Below are 25,406 nucleotides of genomic sequence, written 5' to 3'. Positions count from 1 at the left end.
TACGCAAAATCATTCTAAACAATCGGATTTAAAGGTAGAAAATTTCCATGAAAATTTATTGAATTTTCCTGAGTTTTGCACAAAGTTTAGATATTAGGTTGTTATATTTTTTTTTAGTAAGAACTACATTTTTATAGAAAACGAGCGGAAAAAAATTAATATAAAAATTGTTGCATATATTGTGGAAAATTTTCTGTGTCAATACTTTTTTCCGTGAGTGTATGTGCTTTTTATGAAATTTTCATAAGTGGTATTGAAAAAGTTTATATGTATAAATAAATGAAAAGTTCAAAGTATCGGTCTGCATAAGCAAAAAAAATTTAGAAACCCAAGAATAAAACGTTTTTTTTTGTAGGTCATTCCTCAGCCTCTCCTCATACATAGGTATACTTAATTTAAAAAAAAAGTTAAAAAAACTCATACGCCTAATGAATTTACATATCGCACGCGATTTGAAAAGGGACACAACTCAAAATTTGGCGTTTTTGAAATTATGCACTAAAAGTGTGCACAGAGCTTTTATTTACCTTTCAGCAAAAGCTGGAGCAAATTTTTGTTATAAATTGTTGGAAAACCCTAAGGTAAAGTCTCCCTTGCCCATATGATTAGCATGTGGTAAGAAATAGTTTTTAGCATTTTATGACGAACGTGTAATTTTGATGAAAAGGAAAAGAAAACGAAATATTTGTGCAAATTCAATTGTGAGACTCACGAATAACTACATACTTCTCTTGTATTGAAGCTTCTATATTTGGAAGAAGTTCCTACTAAGCTTCAGTTATCTCATCTCTTTTTTTACCACCAAATCAGATATCCATCAAAGTTGGCTAGTTGAGTTATTTATTTATTTGTTTGCCTTTCTTGGAATTCATGAAGCGCAGAATAATAAATAGTTGGTGGTGGCAACGTAAGTTAGCACGTGCCAGCGAGAAGCAAGGAGGCACATAATCCAATAGAAATGGGAATAAAAATTAGAAAAATAAAAATAGGAATGAAAAAAGTGAAGCACATGCCACATTAAAGGTTGGGGTCAAACTTCTATTCCTATCTAGTGTGAGTTTGTCTTCGCAAAAAAATGCCCCTTTACGAGTTTCTTAAGAAGCTATGGTGTTCATAGTACTAAAATATTAGAAAGCGCGCACTAAAAATTTTAGTACAAAAATTTTTGCCACTCCAAATTTTAGTACTTAAGTGGGTATCACTGAGCTTAATACTTGAAACTATTTAATAAGTATATTAAAAAAAAATATTAAGTACATTTTTCGGGCTTTTAGTTAAACACAATTTTAGTAATTAAATTAAGTAAATATTCGAAACTATGTAAACAGTTTATGTTTGACCCTTGTCTGTACTAAATATTTTTAGCTCAACTTGTTCCTGGGAGTTATTTTATGCCAACACATTTTTAGAAAGTTTACAAAAAAATTTTAATCTTAACGAAATTATTCAAACCTATTCAAAATTGGTGATAAATCAACTTAACTATAAAATCAAAAAAAAAATCAAAATTCAAACTGTGTACGATTAAAAAATAAATAGAACTAAATTTTTCAGTACAAATTACAATTACTGTTTTAGGTATAAACTAAGCTGTTAAAACTACTATACAATTTGTGAATGTATTGATTTTTACTACTTATTTTATTTGTAGGCCTAAAAAAGGAGTTTTAGAAATACTAAAAAGAAGAGTGGTTTCAAAAATTGTGTGTTTCAAGAACAAAACTCCAAGTAATTTGTACTAAAACTTTAGTATCAAAAACAAGCATTATTTTTGCTTAAAGATATTCTTAAGACTTATCTACGGAAATTAGTACTAAAAAATAATACCAAAACTATCAAAAAATACTATTTTTATGCGCGACTTCTAAGAGCATTACTTGTTAAGTATAACCACTTTGCCACTAGAACTATTAATATCAACTTATATTAAAAACAAGCTAATAAAAATGGTACTAAATTTGTTCATCAAAATATTCCGAGTTGGCTTTGAATCCTTTACTTTTATTTACTTAAGCACACCCTCTGATGGCCACATTCTCTACAGAATCACACGCAAAACAAATAAAGCATAAAAATAGGCTGATCAGCTTATGCGTACAATTTTGTGTGCAATCAATAAATATGACAAAAAGTTTTGTGTGGAACTAAATGCGGAATAGGAAACCCAACTGCGCTGGGTCAGAATGTATAGTAGGAAATGATATTAATAAAAGGGATGCGATTGTATAAGCAAAGTATGCCATTTTGTGGTGTTTGTGTTTACTAGGGTGGTCCAAAAATGCATGGGAAAAAGTAAAGTCGGAATTGTGATGATAAAATGGTTAAGTAAACAACTGGGTAATATTATTGAGAATCTCCTGCAGATAAACAGAATTTTCTGGTAGAAAAATATTGATTTTTAACTATTCTATACCATTTCTCCGAAAAGGTACTTTTTCCCATATAAAATACATGGAAAACTTTGAGCGACCTCTAAATATTCTTTGATTTCAAAATAAAAAAATAGGGGTATACTTTTTTTCGATATAGAACAATCTTAGGGAGTGAGAGCATCACAATTCCGACTTTACTGTTTTTTGTACCACCCTAGTGTTTACTCATACGTTTTACGAACTACTACGTAATTTTAAGTGCTTTTTTATTTTTGTTTATTTTAAAGCAGCAATAGAATGTCTGAACAGCTTCAAATCAATCTAGCTTTTTTAAAGCGCCTAAAAGGAGACTTTAAATGATGTCTTACATTTTGAAGTTCATAAAAATTATAAGTCACTCGCCTAAGACGCCATTAAAATTAAGTCTTTACACATACACTAAGTACACTTTTACTATCCCGCCATTTATATCTGTCCCTCACATATGTATGTACATATGTATATATGGGTCGAATTGTTCAAACGAAAGTTTTTCGACAAATCGCATGGTATTTTAGGCTTCTATAGTTAGTTCTAAGAGAAACTGTGGAAACAGCTATTAGTTGGAAATGAGTTTCTAGCCTGCGCATTTAAAAAAAAAGTAATAAAAAACTGTTTCTCAATATTTTATTTTCTCGTTCTATGTCAGTTTTACAAAGTGTTCAGCTTTTCTTACAACTAGTAACAACCTGTATTTTACCTTATAACATTTTAAATGGATTTACAATATTTACTATGCAAAAATACACTCAGTGTCAAAATTATAAGCGCACAACATATTGACAAGTTTTGACAATTTATTTTGTTATTTAATTTTAGATATTTTTTTGTAAATATATAGTTAACTATTTAGCAAAAATCGTATAAATAAAAATTTCAAACTTTGCGCAAAATGTAAAAAAAAAAATCAAAAAAAAAATTTAAAAATAAAAATGTCAACCTTTTTAGTTGGATTTCTTAGAAAGATTTGCAAATCAATCAATTTTAGTAAAATAAAGTGAAATTACAGTGGGTCCTAGTACCGTTGATTTTTGTAATTTTTTTTTTGCTGATGATTTTTTTATATGGAAAAAATTAGCAAACACTTTCAACAAAAAAAAAATAAACAAAAAATCGTGAAATGGTAACTTTTTTATTTCAAAAGGCTCAGGCTCGAAACCCATTTCCGATCTATGGTTTCTTTTACACTTTCTCTAAGAATCATTCGCAGTATCAGAAAAGACTATACGATTTAGCAAAAAAAAAAAACAATTACCCACCCTAATATGCATACATATGAAAGTATTTTATATTCCTAAAATTATTATTTATTGAAAATTGTTAGGACGCAAAACCTTTACCAAGGGGCATATTCAAACTAAAATTGTATATAAAATTTTGAAATCGTATGTGACCTTTCAGCTCATAACAAATATTTTAAAAACGAATTAAAGTACATACACATAAGTGTGCAAGGGTGTATCAAATGTACCAAGCAAAGCAACTCAACAGCTTTTATTTGTTTTACAAATATAGGTACAGTCCGGAAGAAAGTATCCCACACAGCGACTCACAAAAAGGCCAAGTGGGAGTAGCAGCTACAATAAGTAGTCTGTAGAACAACAGGACACTAATATGCATTCATGCTGGCACTAAAAGGCGAAGAAATTTCGCTAGAAGTAGGCAAAAAATATACAAGTAAGCATAAAAATATGTGCATATGCAGTAAATATATGAAAACAAACGCGTGTGAGCAGACATTAGGAATTTCAATAAGCGTTGTTGGCAGCGAAAAATGCTTGGTTTAGAAAAAAAAATATGATTTTTTACTACTTTTCCAATGTTGCCAGCATTATTACATTATACTACTTTTATGTACGAGGGTCTATCAGCGCGTCCTTATACTTACCTACATATGCGGCATCATTTACTCTCTGTAAGCTAAGCCACGACTACGCTACACAACAGCTTTTGTGGTCACCGAGAAGTTATGTGCTGTACTTTATAATGCTTTGAAATGACATTTATGAGCTGTTGGATAGAATGGCGACATATATGTACTATACATGCTTGTATTTTTATAATACGCAAGCATGTATTTCAACACAAGTAAATGTCGGTAGTGTTTTTTATAACTCTCTTTTGTACATCCATACATACATATATTAACAGCTGCATACAAACTTGCGTGGGATAAAAACATGATAAATGGCAACATTTTTTAATAAACACAAAACATAAACTTGACATTCTTAAACAGTTGTGATACAAAATCATATGAAGACTTTTCTAGCTTAGAATAACGTTCGAAAACATTTTGTAAGGATTTTACGATTTCGCATAAATGAATAAAATGCGGGTTTTAAATAAATTAATTTCATACTGTAGAGCGCATATTTTTTTACTTACATATGCAAGTACTGATATGACTTTTCATTTCACCTCTTTCGGCCATTGTCATTCGAAATGTTTCGAGCCTTATGATTTTTTACATACATATTTAAGGAAATAACTTTTTTTTTTGTAAAATTCATAAAAAATAGTTTTCCTCATTGCCAAAAAATTTATACAAAACTTACAAAATTTACAAGGCTTCTTTTAGGCACTACAGCCGTTTGGCGGTTTAGGCCAAGACCAACAAGCTTCGCCAGTTGCCCTCACCTCTGCAATTTTACGCCAGTTGTTCATACCATCCCAAGTGCGGGCAGGTCGTTCTGCACTTCCATTGTGAGCGGGGCACGCACACTTGCTTTTGTTGTCCACCCATTGGTGCGGAGTAGAAGACTTTAGTAATGATGAAATTCTTTAAAAATGTATGTATATTAAAAAAAAAATAAAAATCGGCAGAACAAAAATTTACTTCTAAGATTTTACAAACCAAAAAAATACAATTTTCAGAAAAAACAAAAAAAAAATGTGGGTGCAACACTAACGTAATGACAAGTTTAGACTATTTACTTTATAGTTATTTAATTTTATTATTTATTTTATTTTTTATTTTTTAATATAGTTCATCCTTTAACATAAAACATATAAATCTAAGCTTCGACCTTTGTACAAAAATTACAAAATAGTAAAAAAAACGTTCATAAAAATTTCGGAAATTGCATGATTGAAATGGCTACAAAGTAACGTCGATTTTTGGCATTTTTTTTTTGTTGTCACAAATTTTCCTAAGTTCGAAAATTTTTTATATACAAACATATGAAGCAAAATATACGAAAACATTTCTTAAAATGCTGAATAAAAACTGTGAATTTTTAATGAAACTTTGATTTATATGGGTTTTATTATAATTATAGAATGAGATATATTTATATATATAAAAAAAAAAAATTAAATAAATAGTCAAAACTTATCAATATGAGGGTGCCGTATATCTATGACAAATATTTAAAATTTTCTGCTTAATTAAATCTTCTATAACTCCAAAAAAAAACTTTTTAAAAATTAATTTTTTTAATTTTATAAAAGTATTTGTAAAATATTTACTCATTTTTTAATTATAAAATTCGAGATACTTAGAAAAGGTATTTCAAAATCACAAAACTTAATGAAATTACTTTAAATGCGCTGAACATTTGACCAAAGCATTAAAAAGGTTAAAGATTTCAAAACAATTAATTTTTTAGAGGCGTTAAAGACTTGCCGATGATTTCCAATTTTGTACTTAAAAAAATTTTCAAGAATGTTAGAATTGATGGGAAAACTATGCTTTCTCAAAAATTATCAGCAGTTTTATAATATTTCCAAGGAAAGATGATTCCTTATTCTTAATTTGAAAATTACAAAAATATTTTCTTTTCAAAAACATAACCAAATTGCAAAAAAATATCTATATATTCTGAAGATTCATATAATCTCCATAAATATTTATACCTCTCAACTAATTTTATAGCCTCGAAAAAAATATATTGCATAAAATTTCATGTTTTTATAAAATATCAACAATTCTAAATTATTTATTTATAGAAAGGGGTACCCAAAATAATAAAAAACGCTCTTAAATTTCATGTAATTTCCCAATCTATAAATACGTGCGCATGTAATAAGAATAACAATAAGGCCAGTAACCAAAAATATAAAAAATATAAAAATTAACATGTTAACAAAAAAATGAACAAATTCCAAATTTCAAAGGCCAATAACCAAAAACAGAAAAAATAAAAAAATTAACAAGTTAACAAAATTTTTATTTTTTTCTAAATCTCAGAACTGCCCAAAATTTTTTACTTACCAAAAGCTTTAAAAAAATTTGTTTATTATGCAGCTTTTTAAAGCTGTCATAAAAATTAAAGAACGTTTCTTATTGGGTTTTAAAATGTCATAAAAATTACCAAAAACAAAAGGTAAAAACTGACAACTAAGCTAAAAAAAAAATCTCTCAAAAACCGTAAAACTACTTTTAAAGAAAATAGTAAAAAAGTCAAAAGATTTCAAAAAAAGAAAAATATTTTAATTTTAAATTTCCGAATTCCCTTAATTTCAAAAATGTCAGAAACTTAAAAAAATTTCGTGTTTCTTTGTCTAAATTTTGTGAAACACAAAACCTTTCTACTTTTCAGAAATACTATAAAAAAAACTTTAAATATTTTGCAGTTTTACAAATTTTCGAAATAAGCAAAAAGTTTAAAATTCGCCATAAACCAATTACGATAGAGAAAATTTAAATTTTCGCTATGTTTTGAGTATCTAGTTTGCGAATAGTCTTCCTAAAGTAGTAGTATCGTAATCCCTCATCACGGCGTGGAAGAGATTCAGTAGTAGATGTATAAACTTTCCATGTGCCTCGAAGGAAGATTACCTTGTTTGTGATTTAACGCTTCTCAACTACTGTTTGTTTTGATTTACTTTAATAAAAAACAACAGCAAGAAAAAATTCTCATTTTAATTAACAAAAATTTATTCATTCATTTCCTCACATAACAGTACTCAGTAAAATTTTGCAACATTGCAAAAATAAATTAATCTTTGATAAATAACAAACAAACAAAAAACTCATAAAGTCATTAAAATATCAAATTTGTTTGCATTTTAAAGAACCCGCTAGACCACAGCTACACAAATCTAATAAATATGCTGTGTGGGATGCATTCACCTACGCACACACCCACACAATAAATATGCATACACAACTATTTAAATATCAGTGTTTGCCTACTTGCATGTATGGGTGTGAGCCAGAGAATACGACTCAAATTTGCAATTGATTACTCTCATCCGCTTCGATGCGCTTGAAAAGTATGCAAACCCTCATACGTTTGCGACTAAGTATAATAAATATTAAATAAACAGCCGAACAACAGCTGTGGGACGTTGCGTATGGGTAACCAAAAAATGCTATGCTATGCAATAAACAATTTGGAGTAAAAAATTTTATCAAATCAAATTTCTGGAAAAAAGGCGTTGGCGTAAATTTTTTTACAAAAAAAAAACCCTGCGCGCATTGTTGTAGGCCGAGCAATTTACTTAGTGGGCGCGTGTGTGTGACAGTTGCGTTATGGTGGCGCATGAGTAACTATGTAAATGCGATTACAATTTTTCCGCTCAAATGAAAATTTTCGGTTAAAGTCACGCGCACACACTCACATGCGCGCTCTGATTGCCGGAAATTGCCAAATCTTTGCTTTAAAAATCAAATTAAATGCGAATTAATGGAAAATCGCTGATTACACGATTAGTGTCGAGTATTTTGTGTAATCATAAAAAAATTACATATACAAATAGTTGGTACTAAATTTTCAGCGCAGCAGTTTTGAGCGAAAAAAAATATGTTGCATGAATTTCGAGAAATTATATGCATAAAAATATGTTTGTATAAGCATATATATTTTTATTTGCTTTATCTTTTACGCCCTTTCTTACTTAGTCCTAACATTTTCTAAGCCTTTTTCATTTTTGTTACAGACTTTACTTCGCCTAGGATTTTAAACACAGTAAGTAGTTCTTAAAAAATGTTTGTATTGTTTTAGTACGCCTACTACATTTTCCTTTAGCACACAAAAAATATTTCTTTAAGTTTTTAGACTTATTTAACTAACTATTATAAATCACTTAAAATGCTATCGCAGAAATCGCAATTTCTTTCGTCACAACTAAAAAGTACTAAATCTATTTACTATCTGCATATTTTTAAATTTTTAATCGTGCGTAAATTCATTTTTAAAACAATTATTCCATATAAATAAATAACATAAAAACATTGATTCTAAAACATTTTTAATTGGTCAATTATAAAAATTTTTAATTTTCAAAATTTTTGATAAAATTTTAGTAAATACAATTTGATAATATTTATTTCAAAAAAAAAGATTTTCGAAAATTCGACGAAAAAAATTAATATTAGTATTAAAACTGAAAAATTTTAATCTAAATCATGCTTTAAATAGGAAAAAAGGTGGAAAAATTTTAGTACTAACACTATGCTTTTGCTACATATTAAATATTTACTCTATGTCAATTTCAGTACTTTTAACAATTTAGTACTAAAAATAAAAACAGTTTTTCATAAGAATTTGCCCTAAAAATATAGGTAAAGTTTAGTTCTGGGGCTTCTCAAAATCACTAAAATACTACAAAAGTTTTTCCAAAATTCCTTTTGAAACTCGTGTATCAAAAATATCAGTTGAGTTTTAGTACTAACTACTTTAATACAAGTTTTTTAAATAAACATATCAAATTTTAATGTTATATATATTGTTACAGTTGCATGATTATGAACTGCATCTTTTATAATTTTACAGCCAAAAACGCTAGTTTCATTTTAGTATTAATATTATCATAATTAAATACTAAAAATTTTAGGAGTAAAAATTTTAGTACTAAAAATTTTAAACTATTGGGAATTTTACAGTGCGATAAACCTGCTGCAAATATTCGTTAAATATATTTAAAATTAAGTAAGAATGTACTATTTATTACGAAAAATTCAAAACAAAGCTTTAGTACTAAAAACATTATTAAGACGTTGGTAGGTCAGCCAGCACTATAAGATATTAAAATTAAGTACTAAAAGTTTAGCAAAAAAATTGTTTGTACCAAAAATATATAAAAACAATTCAGTTTTAAAAACATTTGGATCTTGGTAAAGAAATCCGGATTAATACATTTTCATAAAAATAAGCAAATTGACACTAAAAATTTCACTACTAAAAATTCATTAAGATTCCGATATCGCATTATAAGTTATGCAAATTAAGTACTTAAAGTTTTAGCAATAAAAATTTCTGTACTGAATATATATTAAAAAAAAATTAGTTCTGAAAGCATTTGGATTTCGGTAAAGAAATCCGCATTATTACATTTTTGTAAAAATAAAAAAATTGGACTTAAAATTTCAGTAGTATAAATTTAGCCAGCTTTCGATATTGCAGCTGCATCATATTTTTTTTTAATTCCAGTATATTTTACTATACTAATTTCAGTTTTAGAATCATCGCTAAATTTTGGTGCTGAATCTAAAATACTAAATAACTGAATGCTTAGAGCTAAACACTAATAGTATTAAATAGCTTTAAAGCAAAAAAATGCTAAATTTAGGTACTAAAATTTTAGTTGAAATTTGAAATTTTTAATTTATATTCTAAGTAATATTCTAAGGTAAACCATATAGCCCCAAATATTAAACACAAAATATATAGGGAGTCTCTGTGGCCGAGTGATTAGAGGTGCGTACTACCACCACGTAGGACCTGGGTTTGCTCGCTGGTCCGAACAACATCTAAATTAGGAAAAAGTTTTGTTCTAACAGCGGTCGCCCCCGGAAGGCAATGGCAAACCTCCGAGTGTATTTGTCTTGTAAACATTTAAACTCAAGCCGAGCAGAGGATGTGAGCTTGCAATGGATACAAACTTGCTTTTATATATGAGGGATGTTTCCACAGTTTTGGGAATTTACACTGAGAAAAAAATTAACCAAAAATTGGGTAACATTACCAAATTCAAACTTGAAAAAGAATCAATGTTCAACCTGAATCAAGTTTCTTCGTCATTTGATTTGGTTCTGCACTTCACAGATGCTTTTTCGTAATTAAAAAAAAAACAAAAAAACAAAAGAATAAAAATAAAAGTTATGTTGAATTCGAACCCAAGCCTGCTGGAAACTAACGAAAGACAGCATTCATTTCTACAAGATTAGCTACAGCCAGATATACAAATTTGCATTCAAATGTCCAACTTCAATCACATCTCTTAAATACAATCGGGGTATTTATTTACCATGAGAAAACCAAACAATAACTTGGTTGCAAAAATCATCGTACTTTTGGCTCAGTGTAGCTATAATTTTTATTATTTTGTTAATTTTCGTCAATATGTATTACATTGTAGTTTTTCAACATAATCTCCATTTTACTGATTACATTTATCCCAACGATAAACAAATATATTTTTAAGCCCTCCTCAAAGAACTTTTCGGTGTCTCTTCAATCCGCCTATTTATGGCACGTTTACATAAGTTAAACTTTCAAATCGAAGCGCTTTTTCAAATCTGGAAACAGATGATAATCACTGGGTACCAGATCCGGGGGGAGTAAGGTGCTTGCGGAAGCAATTCCCATCGTAAATTGTTCAAAACATCCTTCGTCTTTCTTGTGGTGTGTGGTCTTGCATTATCCAGTTGCAATAACGGACGCTTATGCAACTTTCCAGGCCATTTTTTAATAAGCGTCTGTTGCAGTGGCCCGCTGAATAATTTCTGATCCCTCTTCCTCTGCTACCACCAGCGGGTTCCGAGTTGAATACTTTCAGAGCTGAAGCGTCGGTGTCCATTCGAACGACTGCGTCTTCCATGGTTACAAAAACAGTGCTATGAAAACGCGTCCTTTTCAGTCGAACACCTAAACCAGACTGAACAGTATTGCACTAGATAGTTACACAAACATGTCAAGACTTGTCTTCCACCCATTGCTTTTAAGTTCTGCGTATTTAATTTAATTATAGCACAATTTCCAGAACTTTAGAAACATCCCTCGTACGTGCATACAAACATATTTACATAATTTGAAGCAATGTTCAGATTAAATACCAATTTTCATATTTTTATTGCAATCAGCTGATGCCTTAATTTATTCATGACTTCCAAAGGAGGCAAATAAAAGCGTGGTTAATCATTTAAACCAACAAATAAACAGGCGAACTGCTAGTGATGTTTAATATGCTGCCAAGCGCCTTTGAGATATGCAACGAATTTGTTAAGCGAAGTCTGCATTTACATGTTAACGTATGTCCAGGAAAGAAATGCTCGCATTTATCTTTGACCAAGTTATTTTATGCATAAAAAATGCAATACTAATAGCCTTACTTTAACGCAAACAGACAGATTAAAACAGAAAAACATTCTAATAGCATGATCCTATACATTCAGATCACATCCGCATGCAAGCTTTCGCATTTTTTATTCTTGGGGCCCACATAAGTATTTATAAAAAAAACTCGCACTACCACAGCTGATTTGTTATTCATGGCCAGTAAAAAAAAAACACTACTCCCTTTCAAGTTGCCAACTTTTATTAAACTTGCTTATCAGTCCACCGCCCGCAGCGCGCGTCTGTAGTATTTGCGCATCGTCAAATGTGTGGGTGTGTTCATTGATTGATTTTTGTTTGTCCGTGATTTGCTATTCATATTCTCGACCACAAATCTAAATGTTTGTCAATCAGATGTGCTTTTGTTAGTCGCCGTTGGCATGCAATGCTAGCAGCAGCAGCAGCAAGCAAAACTCTGTTGGGTCAATGTGAAAAATTTTGGAAATTTGGAAATTATTGTTGTTCGCTGTTGGGTAGGGTTGGAAAGTTCACGAACTAGTTCGTTCCATGAACTAGGTGACTGGATTGATCGAACGAACTAGTTCAAAATTTAAAATTAACTATTTGCTCCAGGTTTCCGTTTTTCTTAAATTTCACATAAATTAATTTATGTATACATACATAAGTATGTATTAAGTGAAAGAAAATGCGAAAGGTCTCAGCAAACACAAAATTTCTAAAATCAGCGGCAATTTTTAGCCACTTCAAACGTGCACATTATGATACTGAAATTAAATAGCTTATAAAAATCTGAGTAAAAATTTGAAAATTTTTATGAGTGTTTTTTATAAATATGTTGAATTTTTGGCAGTTTTGTACAAAATTTTTAACTTTTTTATACGGCTTATGTTATATATATTTTTATAAAACGTTAACGAAAAAAATTTAACATTTTAAATATTTGTAAATATTGTAAAAGTTATAGGTTGCTAATTACGTTGCCACCGCTGTATCTTACATAATGAGTTGTTTTAAAAGCCTACATATAGTTACGGTGACCAGATTTCTGTGGACAAAAATGGGTACCTTTCTTAAGCATCGAATCCGAACATATAATTTTGTTTTTAGAATAATAAAGGAGAATACATCTTTTAGTACAGTTTTATTTAAAACAAAACGAAGAGAAAAAACTTAAAAATTTATCGCGATAAATATTATTTTTTTTATAAAAAAACCAGTAGTGTTTTATTTCTCGGGTTCACTATTTTAAATTGTGAACTAAAATGAACGATAATGAACTAAATGAACGAGTTCACTTGAGTGATTTGAACTAGGTTGATCGATCATCGAAATGGACAAAAAGTCCCAACTCTGCTGCTGGGTAGAGGATTTTGTAGACATTTGTAACTATGTATACAAAATAATTGGTTTTCGCAGCCGGGTTTGGTGACCCCAAAAGTTCATTAAAACACAAAAACCCTATTCCAATACTTGCAAGGATTGAGAGTTGTTTTCTTTTCAACTACATAGTTGCATTTAAATTGGTGGCGATTTGTACTACGTTACAGTATTTCTAAAAAGTATTCCCTTTCTTCAATCGTATGACAAATATTTAATCTTTTTCCTTTTTATTTTGTTTTAAAGTTTAAGGCAGCCACACTAAAAATTTTTAAAACAAAATACATTTTAGATGGTTTCTTCTGTCTTTATTATTCTTAATTTAAGTTATTTTAAATTACTTTTATTTTTGTTTTGAAACTATATATGTACATACGTACATAAAAAATTATGTATATATCTAGGTGGCAACCTCATAGAAAGCTATACATTAGGTGTGTTTTCAAAAGCATACTTATCTGCGCTCAAAATTTTTATGCAACTCAAAGCGACGAACTTTGTGTGCGCTTTTGAATAGTTGTCGATAAAGCCAAAATTACTTGTTTTTAAACAGAAATTGTCGCAGCTTGGTTTTTACAAGTTAAGCGTAGGAACATAAAAAACACGGCTATTGTGTAAAGTTTATTAAAGCATTTCGCTTTCATACAAATATGTCCGATACCATACGCGGAATGAATTTAATTTTTTATCAAATGGGCTTACCACAACATTAAAAGTTTATTCAGTTAAAAATTTTTGGTTATCGCATCCAATAAAAATTTGAAATTAACTAATTTTAAGTATATTCTTCGTTTTAATTTGAACACACAAAATAAAAGTTTCTTATTTAAAAAATGGCCACAAAAGTTTAGTCCAATCACTGTAAAATAATTTTGTTAAATTGTTGTGCTGGGAAAACATTAAAAAATACAAAATCTGTTTTAAGTATATTTTTTAAATTTTAATTTTAATTTTATGGCAACCCTGCTTCATGATAAATTCCAATTGCAGTCAATAACCCCATCTGATGTAATTTTGTATTATTTCAAAATTTTTTTAAGTTTTTCGTATACGTTTTTGAAGGACTAGATAAGGTGGTAACCCTTACATTTGAAGCAAGCTGCCCTTGAACATCTCTTCATTAGTATTTCATGGCCAACATTTTAAAGCTTACTACACGTGCTTTCTTGTCTAAAAAAATATTGGCAGGCATATCATCAAATACAGTCAAATCCGCCTCTAATTTTAGTAAACACTAGTTTTTCTTTACAATTTTAGTCAATATACAACTTAAATTTAGGAAATGTTCCGAATAACTACAATTTGGCACTTTATTTTATTAATTTAAATTTTTTCAATATATGCTCCGAAACCCTGAATATATTTATTATAAGTTTCGACTGGTTTTAAGTAATTAAATTTTATTTTTTCTTAAACCTATGGCAACTCTTCCAATATTTTTTTTTTTGATGATAGAATGATCAGCTTGGCTTAATTTTCCAGGAAAAATTTCAGTTCGATTTAATAGCTGGCAACTACATCAGGAAATATGTCTAAATTTGAAGTTTATCAAACACTTTCGTCAGCTGTCAATATTTAAAAGGGGTTTCTATCATTTTATATAATTATAATTAATTACTATTTTTGTGACAATCCTATTAAAAAAATTTACTAATTTTCCTTAATATCCTCTTTAGTTTGATGTCAAGACTTTGCTACAGTTGTCTATTTTATTTACATATATTTATCACAGCGTGGATGTATGTACATATGTATATTTTTGTTCCCCTGGGAGTTCTCTATTTTCAACACCAGTCAAGGGTCTTACATGATATGGCAAAAAAACAAAGCAGTTTTCGCCATTCATTCAACTTTCAAGTTGTTGTTATTTTTTTCGCTTTGTTTTTAAGTATTTTGTTGTTACTGTATTGTTTTTTTTCTGCCTTTTTTATTGTGTACTTATGTGTATGCAATAGCTTTCATTTACTCTCTCGTCTATTGAATGAATAAATTCCCAACTTGCTTGCTTGCTATGTTTTGCTGTGAACTTCCCGATTGCATTGTTGCAGATTGTGGTAGAAAATTGTTTCTTTCACTACGTTTTTGTTGCTTAATTCCATTGTGTATACAAATATTTTTAACAGCATTCTATTGTTTCTTCATTCATAGTAGAGGCCTGCATGACTTCATTCAAACTTCTAGCCAAACAGAGTAGGATAGAATTGAATATTCCATTTCACATACAAAACACTCAGCTTTTGGAATTTTGTTAGTTATGAATATATATTTTGTTTTAAATTTTCTACCTTCAAATGGAGGAAATTGAATGCATGAATGAAAAACAGTCAAATCATTCAAACTCATTTCGGTTTTAGTTGGTTTTCTACAAACAAGTTTGTTCGTATTGTAATAGGAGGAGCGTAGCAATAGATACATTTGAAAGAATTCATGCAGCCCTATAATTCATAGTGAAAAAGCGATAGTACCCTTAGGAAATTATACTCGCTATGCTATGAAACTTATTTGAAGCGGAAGGCTTTATTCCAAACATTTTTTACTCTAAAAAAATTTCCAAGAATTTAAGCACTAGCCGGAAGAAGCATTGCATTATTAATACAAATCATGTTCCGTTTTTGGGATTATTTTCCAGAATTTTTTCACCATTATACTCGCTGGCAAACGTGCCTTCATTAGCTCACTTTTCTCTACCACTCACGTCGTATACCTCCTCTTCATTTTATCAGCACTTCACCAGCCATCTGCGGCACGTCATCAACGCCTGCACTCTACGCTTTCCTTTTTAGCCCGCCAGCCGACAACCTCCACATTCTCATAATTCAATTATGCCACTAAAAAGACTTAAAATTTGAACTTGCAGGCATTTGTTAATAATTGACTTAAAAATTGTGTAAAATAATTCATGCCAATCACTTAAACGCCAATCAAGTGGCCAAAATGTTTCAATTATTCGCAGCACAGCCGAAAAGGCAAGGCAGGTGGTTGCAGTTGAGTGAGGTAATCATTGAAAATTTCAAGGCAAAAAATAATAAGGAAATTGGCAAATCGTAGGAGGTGTGAGCCGACAAGTGTGCATATGTATGTGTATGCGGACGTGAAGTGTAATTTTTGTTTGTTTATGCAATGAAAATAAACGGAAGTGTGCGCTGATGGCTGGCAGGCTATACAGGTTACACGTATGTACATTAGGGTGTTCTAAAAATGCATGTGAAAAAGTAAAGTCGGAATTTTTATGCTCTTACCCCCTAGGATTATTCTATACTGAAAAAATATACCTATACTTTTTATTTTGAAATCAAAAAATATTTAGAGATCACTCAAAGTGCTCAAAGTTTTCCATGTATTTTATATGGTGGAAAAAACACTTTTTGTATAAATGGTTTAGAATACTTGAAAATCAATATTTTTCCGATCGGGAAACTAGGTTTCTTTTCAGGAGATTCCTAAATATAACACCCAATTATTTATTTCACCATTATAGGCCCGCCAGAACCAACATAAGATGCAATGGAGGGATAAATAAAAAATCTTTAGTATTAAAAAATATTTATATAAACAATTGGGTATTGTTATTGGAAGTACCTTGAAGAAATCCAGAGTTTTCCGATCGAAAAACTATTGATTTTCAAGAACTCTATACCATTCCTACAAAAAGTTTTTTCCCCCATATAAAATACATGGAAAACTTTGAGCACTTTGAGCGACCACTAAATACTTTTTGATTTCAAAATAAAAAATAGGGGTATATTTTTTTCGATTTTTCGGTGGGCGCATTAAAATTCCGACTTTACTTGTTTTGGACCACCCTAATTTACATACCTACTTACATACTTCTACTATGTATCTGGATGTAAATATCTCTTTTGTTTACTCCTTCTCCTGTTCATTCAATTTTAAGCCGTTCACACGTAAGCTATACAATTACTTAAATCAACAAAAAGTGCAAATTGTGCATTTCTATATGCTTGCTGATGTGTAAAAAATCCGGTGATAATCAAAAATCAATTTATTTTGAATTTCCACACGCATCATGGAAAAACATGCATTTGTTCAAAATTACAGAAAAAAAGTTTTATTTCAAAAAGGCTTAGAAATGGTAATATCGGAGTCTACTCACAGGTGCACTGTTGCAGTGAATGGGTAAAACTCTTCAAAAATTTCTTCGATGTCAATAAAATATCTGATATGCGAGCCTGATTCTGTCTACATTCCAGCACGGAAGCATTCGAAGCATTCTCCCGCGATCAGTTGCGTTTTTTCGACTTGCCCTGCTTTTCTAAAGACTTTTCGCAGCCTTGTTTCTTTGGCAAATGGCAACGATGGGCTAATCCTACTGTTTGGCAACCTTTTTCAGTATATATAGAGGATTCCTATAGTTCTTGCCTCTAACCACCATAGGTAGCGCACACTTTCACTCAGACGGCCCTCTTCGTTGTCACTCAGACGGCCCTCTTCGTCGGGATCGCCTTTCCTGATAGCCGCATCCTCAACTGAAGACTCGCCTAAGAGGAACCCACCAAGAGCAAGTCACCGCCTTGGTCCTGCTACCTGTTTGAGTGATAAAGGTAAAGCCGTCTGCAGCTAAGCTATCTGTGCTTGTGATTTTCTCTCTACACTGACTCTCAATCATCACTGCATGCCTATTGAATATGCCATCTTGTATCGTACTCATCGTGCGTTGGCTGCCATCCTATTTATGGACTCTTGCGTTAGTATTCCTTTGCATACTGCGGCTTCGTCAAATTACTGGATTAGATATTATATTTTATGATCGCCCTCTAGGCTCTTTAGGGCTGTTGCGAAGAATCCGAGGTCAGGTAGGGTTGAATGGGTCAATTGACCTCTTGTTGAAGTGAATATTCCGAGTCTCCAGAAAAATGCATTACATTTCTTTCATATCACTTCCTACACATATAAGTATATATTAGTGTTTGTGTTAATACTCATTACATTTTGTTCCTCATTCGATGCGAATAAGGCTCTAGATCTGTCGCATATCGAATTTATATCCACTTCTGTTCTGTGTTCGCTTGAGTGCGCTAAATATAAATAAATAAGTAAAAATTTTCAAAACTTAAATATTTCAACAGTATAGCCATGTGAAGCTCTAAGAAAACTCGCAAATCTTTTCGACAAGTCGAAAAACAGAAAGTGTTGAACAAATAATCGCATTTCACAGCTGGATATCAGAAATGGCGGCAGCAACTCGGCACTCCAATGAAATAAATTTAAAATCGTACAAAAGCAAAAATTTACATATTTCACTTACCGAATGAATGACGTGATTAAGACATTGATCAGGCAAGAAACCAATAATATGATATTAAATGCAAAAAGGGTTGCCAGCTGGCATCTAGACGAATGAAATTTAAATCTATTGGAAAAATAAAACGAATGAAAAGTGCTTATTGGTATACAAGTCGGCAGCCTGTGCATTCTCCACATGCCAATCAAATGTGCGCAGAGCCAAGTTGAAAGCCAGCAGTCAGCATCAGTAAATACAATAAACAAAAATAGTAATAAAACAGCAAGGAGCCTACTAAGTGGTAAACAAATCATTTCTAGGAGAGTACTTTCGACATTTTTTTTTTAGCGTTAGGTCACCAGTGCGTATGAGTGATATTTAGAGTAAAATTGGAATGCTCAGGCTTACTCAGCCGCATTGCGAGAGTCGTGCCGAATGCAAGTCGTTTTTCGAGAGTCGAATCGCTAGAATCGCAAATGAAGTCATATCATGTGATGTTCTGTAACAAAATCGATAAAAATATCGATGACCAAATCGACAAAAGTATCGATAACAAAATCGTTAAAAATATCCATTATTATATCGATAAGCTCCGAGAATGCCGAAAATCTCTAAAATCCCGAAATAGTTCCCAGATTGAGTCTCTGTGTCTCTGTCTACATATGTATATCCTTTTTTTTATAATTACCTTTGTTTTAATCTTTCTTCCTCCATCTTGAGCTTTACTTTTATCGGCATCATGCTCATATTTTTCTTTGTTTTTATCTTTATGTTTATCATTTTCTTCTACATATTCCCATTCACCTTCTGCCTAATATAAGTAAAGTGTTTAAATGTACCTTGATCTTCATTTTTGCCTTTATCTTTGTATTTGTTTTCATTTTTAACTTTGCTTTTATCCTTTTTTATCTATCTAGGTACTCACCTTTACTTTCATTCTTATATTGGTCTTTTTCTAAGTGTTATTCTTTAACCATTTATTAGCACGTTTTTGTTAAATTAATACCATGCATATACAATCAAGAAGCATTTGTTTCAGCTCCAACCATTTCCGTTGCACCATTTCCGTGTGCAATTTCCGTTGAATTTGCCAATTTACTCCCAATCAACCAACCGCCGCTAAAGAAGTTTCATTTCAAAAATGTGTAACCTTTCAATCGAACTTTCTATCAAAAAGCCTAGTTTGTTAAGGTGCCTCACCTTCGCTCAATACTTACTGTGTTCTGAATTTACCTTCTTAGTCTCGCAGACGACCAAGGGCGCTCATGAAGTAGTTTCGACCCCACTATCTCGTCTTTAGCTTTTACTTTTATCAAGCAATTTATTATCTGCTTTTAATTGTGGCAACGAATAAAATTGTCGACAAGTGTGTTAGTAGAGTCATTTGTCATCGTAAACAAAAAAACAGTTAACAAAACATATGCTTGATTGCCTTTGATTATTCATGAGCGTGTGTTAGCGCCTAAAAGAACACGCAATAATTTATCGGTATCTAATGATGTGAATTTCTTTTTCAATTTCATTGACAAATATTGATTGAACGTCGATGTCATTTATCTTCTGAGAATTTTCGCGGTTACAATTTCTATTAATAAAAATTTTAGAATTTCAATGATAACGGAGGAGAAACAAAAGATGATTATAAATAGAAACTTTTTTAGTTTAAATATTTTTAACAAATGACTTTTTACATATTTCCGAAACGTGCTGCACCACTTGTTTATCAATCATTCGCTCTTTATTCCCACTTTCTTGTTGAGTTGTATACACCGCTGATATTGGCTGACTGTTGACAGTGGCTATGCGTGCGGCTGGTTGGCTGGCTTTTGTCGACCGTCCGCTGTGTGCCGGCGCTGTCCTTTTTTCACTATTTAATGAAAATTCTCATGTCGCTTCTGTTCCGAAGTGCTTCCCAGTGGTATTAAAAGATCACAAAAAAGAACGAGGCAAAACCAAGGGGCTTTCTGAAATGCAAAGATAGTTTTTAAAGAGATTTTGCTGTGGAAAATTGTTGAATTTAATGAATGATGCGAAATAAATATTTGTGGCATGCTTTTGAAACTAAAGTGGTTAAGGACAAACGATTTACGCCCAAATTCATACAAAATTAAGAAGACTTTAAGTGCTTTATAAATCGCCAATTTTTATGAAAATGTCATTTTATAAAACTATTTAAACCTATTTTATGTTTTATGAATAAGGCCATTAGGATATAGCTGAAAATTAGAAAAAATAATAAAAATATGCATAAACTTTTGAGCTCATATTTTTTCACAATTTGCAAAATTTAATGTTAATTTTTGCCAATTCCTTGTTTGCTTTTTTCTGGACAAACAATTTTTAACACTTTTTTTATTTAAAAATTAGTTTAAAAGCCTACTTGTTTTATGTATAAAAAATTATAAAATATTAAAAAAGGCTCAAAATAGTACAAAAAAACCGAATAAAAATCTTAAAAAAGCGAAAACTATAAACACGTAAGAAATAGATTTTAAATTTTTTTAATTTCTTTGTTGTATGTAGCGTTTAATAGATAAAAATTGAAATGCATACCTACATATACATACCTACAAAAAAATATTTTAAGCTGTGTTCTTTGAATACTTTGCGGGTATGTATGCTAATTTGTTCAACAATATTTTATTTCTTATTATTTTTTTTTCATATAATATATATTTTATATAATCTAATTTTTTATGAAAAATTAATATTCCCATTTTTTCTCAAATTTTAAAAATTTTAAAAATTTAATTATGGACTAACAGAAAATAATAAACAGAGCAGGAGAAAATTTCCTCAAAACATTCTTGATAAAATTTATCAACAAAGTGCAAAAGTGTTTCATCATTTCAAAAATGCTAATGTCAATTAAATTGGATATTTTTTAAATTTTGAAATTTTGTCTCTCTTTTAGTGGTTAAATTTTTTCTTTTTAATTTTTCGATATCTTCCTTCCGTAACTCATTTAAGTCATCAGTTTCCCTTTTCACTGAAATGCTACTAAAAAAGTTTATAAAATTTGAAATAAGAAAAATTTTGGGGAAGTTCAGTGCACCTTGATTCAACTGAAATCCTAACGCGTAAGCAACAAGTGTTTGCGCATACAGAAAATTTACAAATCTACGCATGAAACTCAATATAATACAAAGCCAAACAAACAAGCGTTTCATTACAAAAGTTCCAAATCGCACGTAAGGCATCAAAGCGTGCTGAGTTTAAATTAGAAATGGCAGCAGGTATTTTTATTTGCTTTGGACCCTTGGTGCTCTTGTGTACTGTTCGTTTTAGTCTTAAATAGAAGACTTTGTGCCTAAAATTATGTTTAAAATCCGTAGCTTAGTTATACATGTACTTCGCTAGAATATCCATAAACCTCTTAAGCCTTAAGAAAAATCTTTTTATAGTTTTCTCATACATATATATGTGCATATATGTACATACAAATACATATACTGTTGCAACTTTTCCACTCCATTACCTCTCGGTGGCTTTGAGTAATAGCGGCGAATAGTGTCACCAACTAGTACACAATAACCGCATGGTTCAAAATCAAAGCATACCCCAAGGCGGCAATTATTCCTTCTTCTCTTTACTCCCACGATTTGTCATTGGTTTTCAACGAAAAGCTTTTTACTTTCCAACTAGTTCCTTTTTTTCATTTGTAAATTTAATTATTTACTTAGCACCTTTTGTACTTGCCAAGCAGCCAAAAAGTATGCAACACTTTCAAAAAACCAATGATAGCAACTCATTAAAGATTCAGTTATAAAACTTGCATTTCCAGTTAGGGTGCGAGAAAACGAAATAAAAAATTGCTTATTTTTATACAAAGCAATTCCGCGCATCAAACCAATTAAACATTTATCTGTGCGCACGAAAGTATGCTAAAAAATATTTAATAGGCTGGGCTTTATTTCCTTTTTTTAAATAAAGCATCTGTTTCAAATTGTCAGCACCACCCGCGGCGCCAGTTTCTTGTGCCAAATCAATGTGCCTTTCGCAGCGCCTAAAATTGTACAACGGAAACTAGAGCGCATATTCATTATTTCCGCTGACAGAAGCGCAAAATTTATAGCTGTGGCGGCCATTGTCTCGCACATCTAACTAACCCGATTTTCGCATCACAAACTTTGCATTTCTGCGTTTTATGTTTCGCGAATTTCATGCATTTTATATGGCGCCTAAATGTATGCACACTATGTATATTTATTCTAAAGTCTTTCCGCGGCGAATTTCGCATACGATCAGAGTCGGCAACAATACGGCTAGTTGAGCACAATACACTATTTTTGTATTCTTCTCTTCCGTTTTTTGTGTATATTTTCTTATTTTATCTTATGTGCAAGTGCTATAGCTAACTTTTAGGCGTATAATAAATATGCAAATGCCTTAAATAAAAGTGGGCTAACACACTTTGGATAGAATCTATCTACGTCAGATAGTGATCAAAGCAAACAAAATTGCTTGTTAACCTCTATCCCCTGCCTGTCACTTGATTTTGTTAAACTTGTTTGCTACTTGTTTACTTGCACACCTAAAAATATGCTAAAACTAAAATTTATGCGCCGTTTTGTCTAAGAGTTCTTGTCCAAATGTTTGCGTTTTACTTTAGCATCAGCTACTCACCGCTATTCTGACCACAACTGACCCTTATTTGCGTTGTTGTGTTTGATCTTAGTGTCAACTAAAACCTAAATCAAATGGCAGCTTTGTGGTTTGATATGTTGTCATGCCCAAAAGTATGTTAAGCATTTATTTATGTACATTTGCCCTGCGTGGGGTTGAGAAAGGACTCAATTTACATAAAAAATTATGCACATTGTATTTGCATATGTAAATGCGTATTCGGTCATCTAAAAGAAGATAGCTCTTATGACCTTCTGTAAACTCTACAAACTCTCCGCTGCATAAGTATGTCTTTAAAAGTACTTTGGAGGCATTGGAAGTATATTCTATGACGTTTTTGTTTAAGACCTACACAATTTGGAATCTCTACAAACTCTCCACAGCTCAAAAAATGGTTCGAAATTGGTGTGAAAGCAAACCCGACATGTTTTCTCTTGTTAAGATAAGCTTTTGACGAATACTGAAATGTCTACCAACTCTCCAATTTTTTTATTTTTTTATTTATTTAAATAACAATTAAAATTATAATTAATCAAGCGCTAGCTGCCAGGACTTTTGGAAAACCAATTTTTTATTTGTGTTTGGTTTGTGCTTGTATAACTTTTTCATTTTTTATATGTTTGCCTCGCCAAGTAAAACATATCCATCGCCATATGATGCGCTTTTTAATATACATATATACATAGATAAATAAACTTTTCATGTTTTCGTATTGAAATTTGTATAATTGTAATTAACTTCAGCAGTGTCAAAAAGCAAATATTTTTCGCCATCATAAAATAATAAATATAAAAAAATTTATGCATGCGCATACGTATGTATGTACATATGTGCATTCCAAAATGCCACAAACCAAAACTAATTGTCATAATAAAAAAATAACAAAGTTTTATTATTTCAACTTCCCACCGCAAAAGTAGCTACGCCACAAGCAAGCAAAAATTCCGTGTAAAACTCGCAAAAATTCAATAAATTCGCATGCAAATTTTTAACTTTTTAATCAGATTTTTTTGAATTTTTTTTTTGAGTTTTTGTAGCCACTCAAATTCTGGTATAAAAAATGCAACTTTGAAGTTAAACAAAAAATCGCGTTGATTTTTGCGATCTTTTTTTTGATGAAGGTGTTACGCATTTTTTCCATACAAAGTATTTTCGTCTAAATTTATTGGACTACAAAACTGCATACTCAAAAAAGTCTGATAAGAAAGATGAAAATTTGCATTAAAACTTATTAAATTTTTCCGAGTTTTGCACAAAGTTTAGAGATTACATTTTTATGTCTTTAATTCTAGTATGAACCATAATTTTTATAAAAAATTTGGGGGAAAAAATTTAATTCAACAATTTTGTTGAGCTTTAGCCCGGTTTCAATGAAAATATTTGTGGAAAACAACCGCAAGCTCAATCAAATTGTTGAATATAATTGTTATAAGGCTATAAATAACAAAAATAAATGAAATGAAATGGCTTCATTGCGACAAAAATAGTTTTTTAAGCCCAAAAGTATGTAAACATTTTTCTGAACTTGCTTTGACAAAAATTTATCTCATCATCAATCATATTTCAACTCAAATGTGTAATGCGGCAGAACAAAAAAGTTGAACTTTTTATATTAAGATAAATTGCTATCAAAAATATTTCTCAAACAAATAGTTTAAATACCAAATAGTTACCTACAAATATACATTATTTAACAGCAAAAGCAATCATGTCATAAAAATATTTAATTATAAAAATCAAATAAATTTGTAAGTCGCGTAGCGTAAAGGTCCTTTTGAAAGGACAAAGTTCACTGGAAAATTTACTTTACTTTAGCGGAAATCACACCTACATACATAGGTACGTCAGCACACACACGCGAGCCTACCACACATGCTTCCAGTCCAGCGAATATGTAAATGAAAGCAACACCTCTGCCTGTATTTACAAAACAAATACTAGCACTCAGCATACCGCGCTACCCACAGCTGTTTCGCTGCTTCTCACCAGCCTGCTTTCTGGCGACAGCACTCACTTGTGACATTAAATTTAATTACACGCTTTTCTCCCAGCGACTTCCCGTGCCGACAACAATCATCTGCCGACCATTAGCAAAGGTCCGCACAGCCCGCAAAGCAAATACATACATACACATAGAGTTGAGTGGTATGCCATGACGTATGAGCAACATGTAAAAAAGGCAATGAGAGCCGACTGACTACTGCCTTGTCAACGTCATAGCGCACACACATGTAGACATATTTTATAGCTGAACAGCAGCTTAGCTAGTGGAATGCTTTCATTTTTCTTTCCTCTGCTGCTATTAGTGTGCTGTCTGTCAATTTCTTTTTGTGATTGTTGCTGCTATGGCTTGTTAAGTTTATTACAATCTATTGTGTGCGATATTTTTTTTTCTTTGAATGTTTTCTGCACTGCATAGCTACTCCATCTGCATATTACATATACGCTCTGACACATAAAGCAAAGAGCTAAGTGCACTCTTCTCCACATAGCCCTGTGTGTCCG

General features: G+C 31.0%; 1 protein-coding gene across 3 annotated transcripts in view; it reads left to right on the top strand.

Moving 5' to 3' along the window:
* The window catches only part of LOC118748670 (calcitonin gene-related peptide type 1 receptor), a 102,111-nt gene that overhangs the window by 58,893 nt on the left and 17,812 nt on the right, over positions 1–25,406 (top strand). For all 3 annotated transcript variants that reach the window (XM_036483266.1, XM_036483267.1, XM_036483265.1), the window contains exon 2: positions 8,298–8,326. The gene's annotated coding sequence lies outside the window, so the exon portion shown is untranslated. The remainder of the gene's footprint in view (positions 1–8,297; positions 8,327–25,406) is intronic.

This window comes from Rhagoletis pomonella, unplaced genomic scaffold, assembly GCF_013731165.1.
Source record: "Rhagoletis pomonella isolate Grant_MI unplaced genomic scaffold, Rhpom_1.0 Rhpom_scaffold_00013, whole genome shotgun sequence".
Taxonomy (NCBI): domain Eukaryota; kingdom Metazoa; phylum Arthropoda; class Insecta; order Diptera; family Tephritidae; genus Rhagoletis; species Rhagoletis pomonella.
The sequence above is the reverse complement of the archived record's forward strand: the minus strand, read 5'-3'. Positions and strand labels throughout refer to the sequence as shown.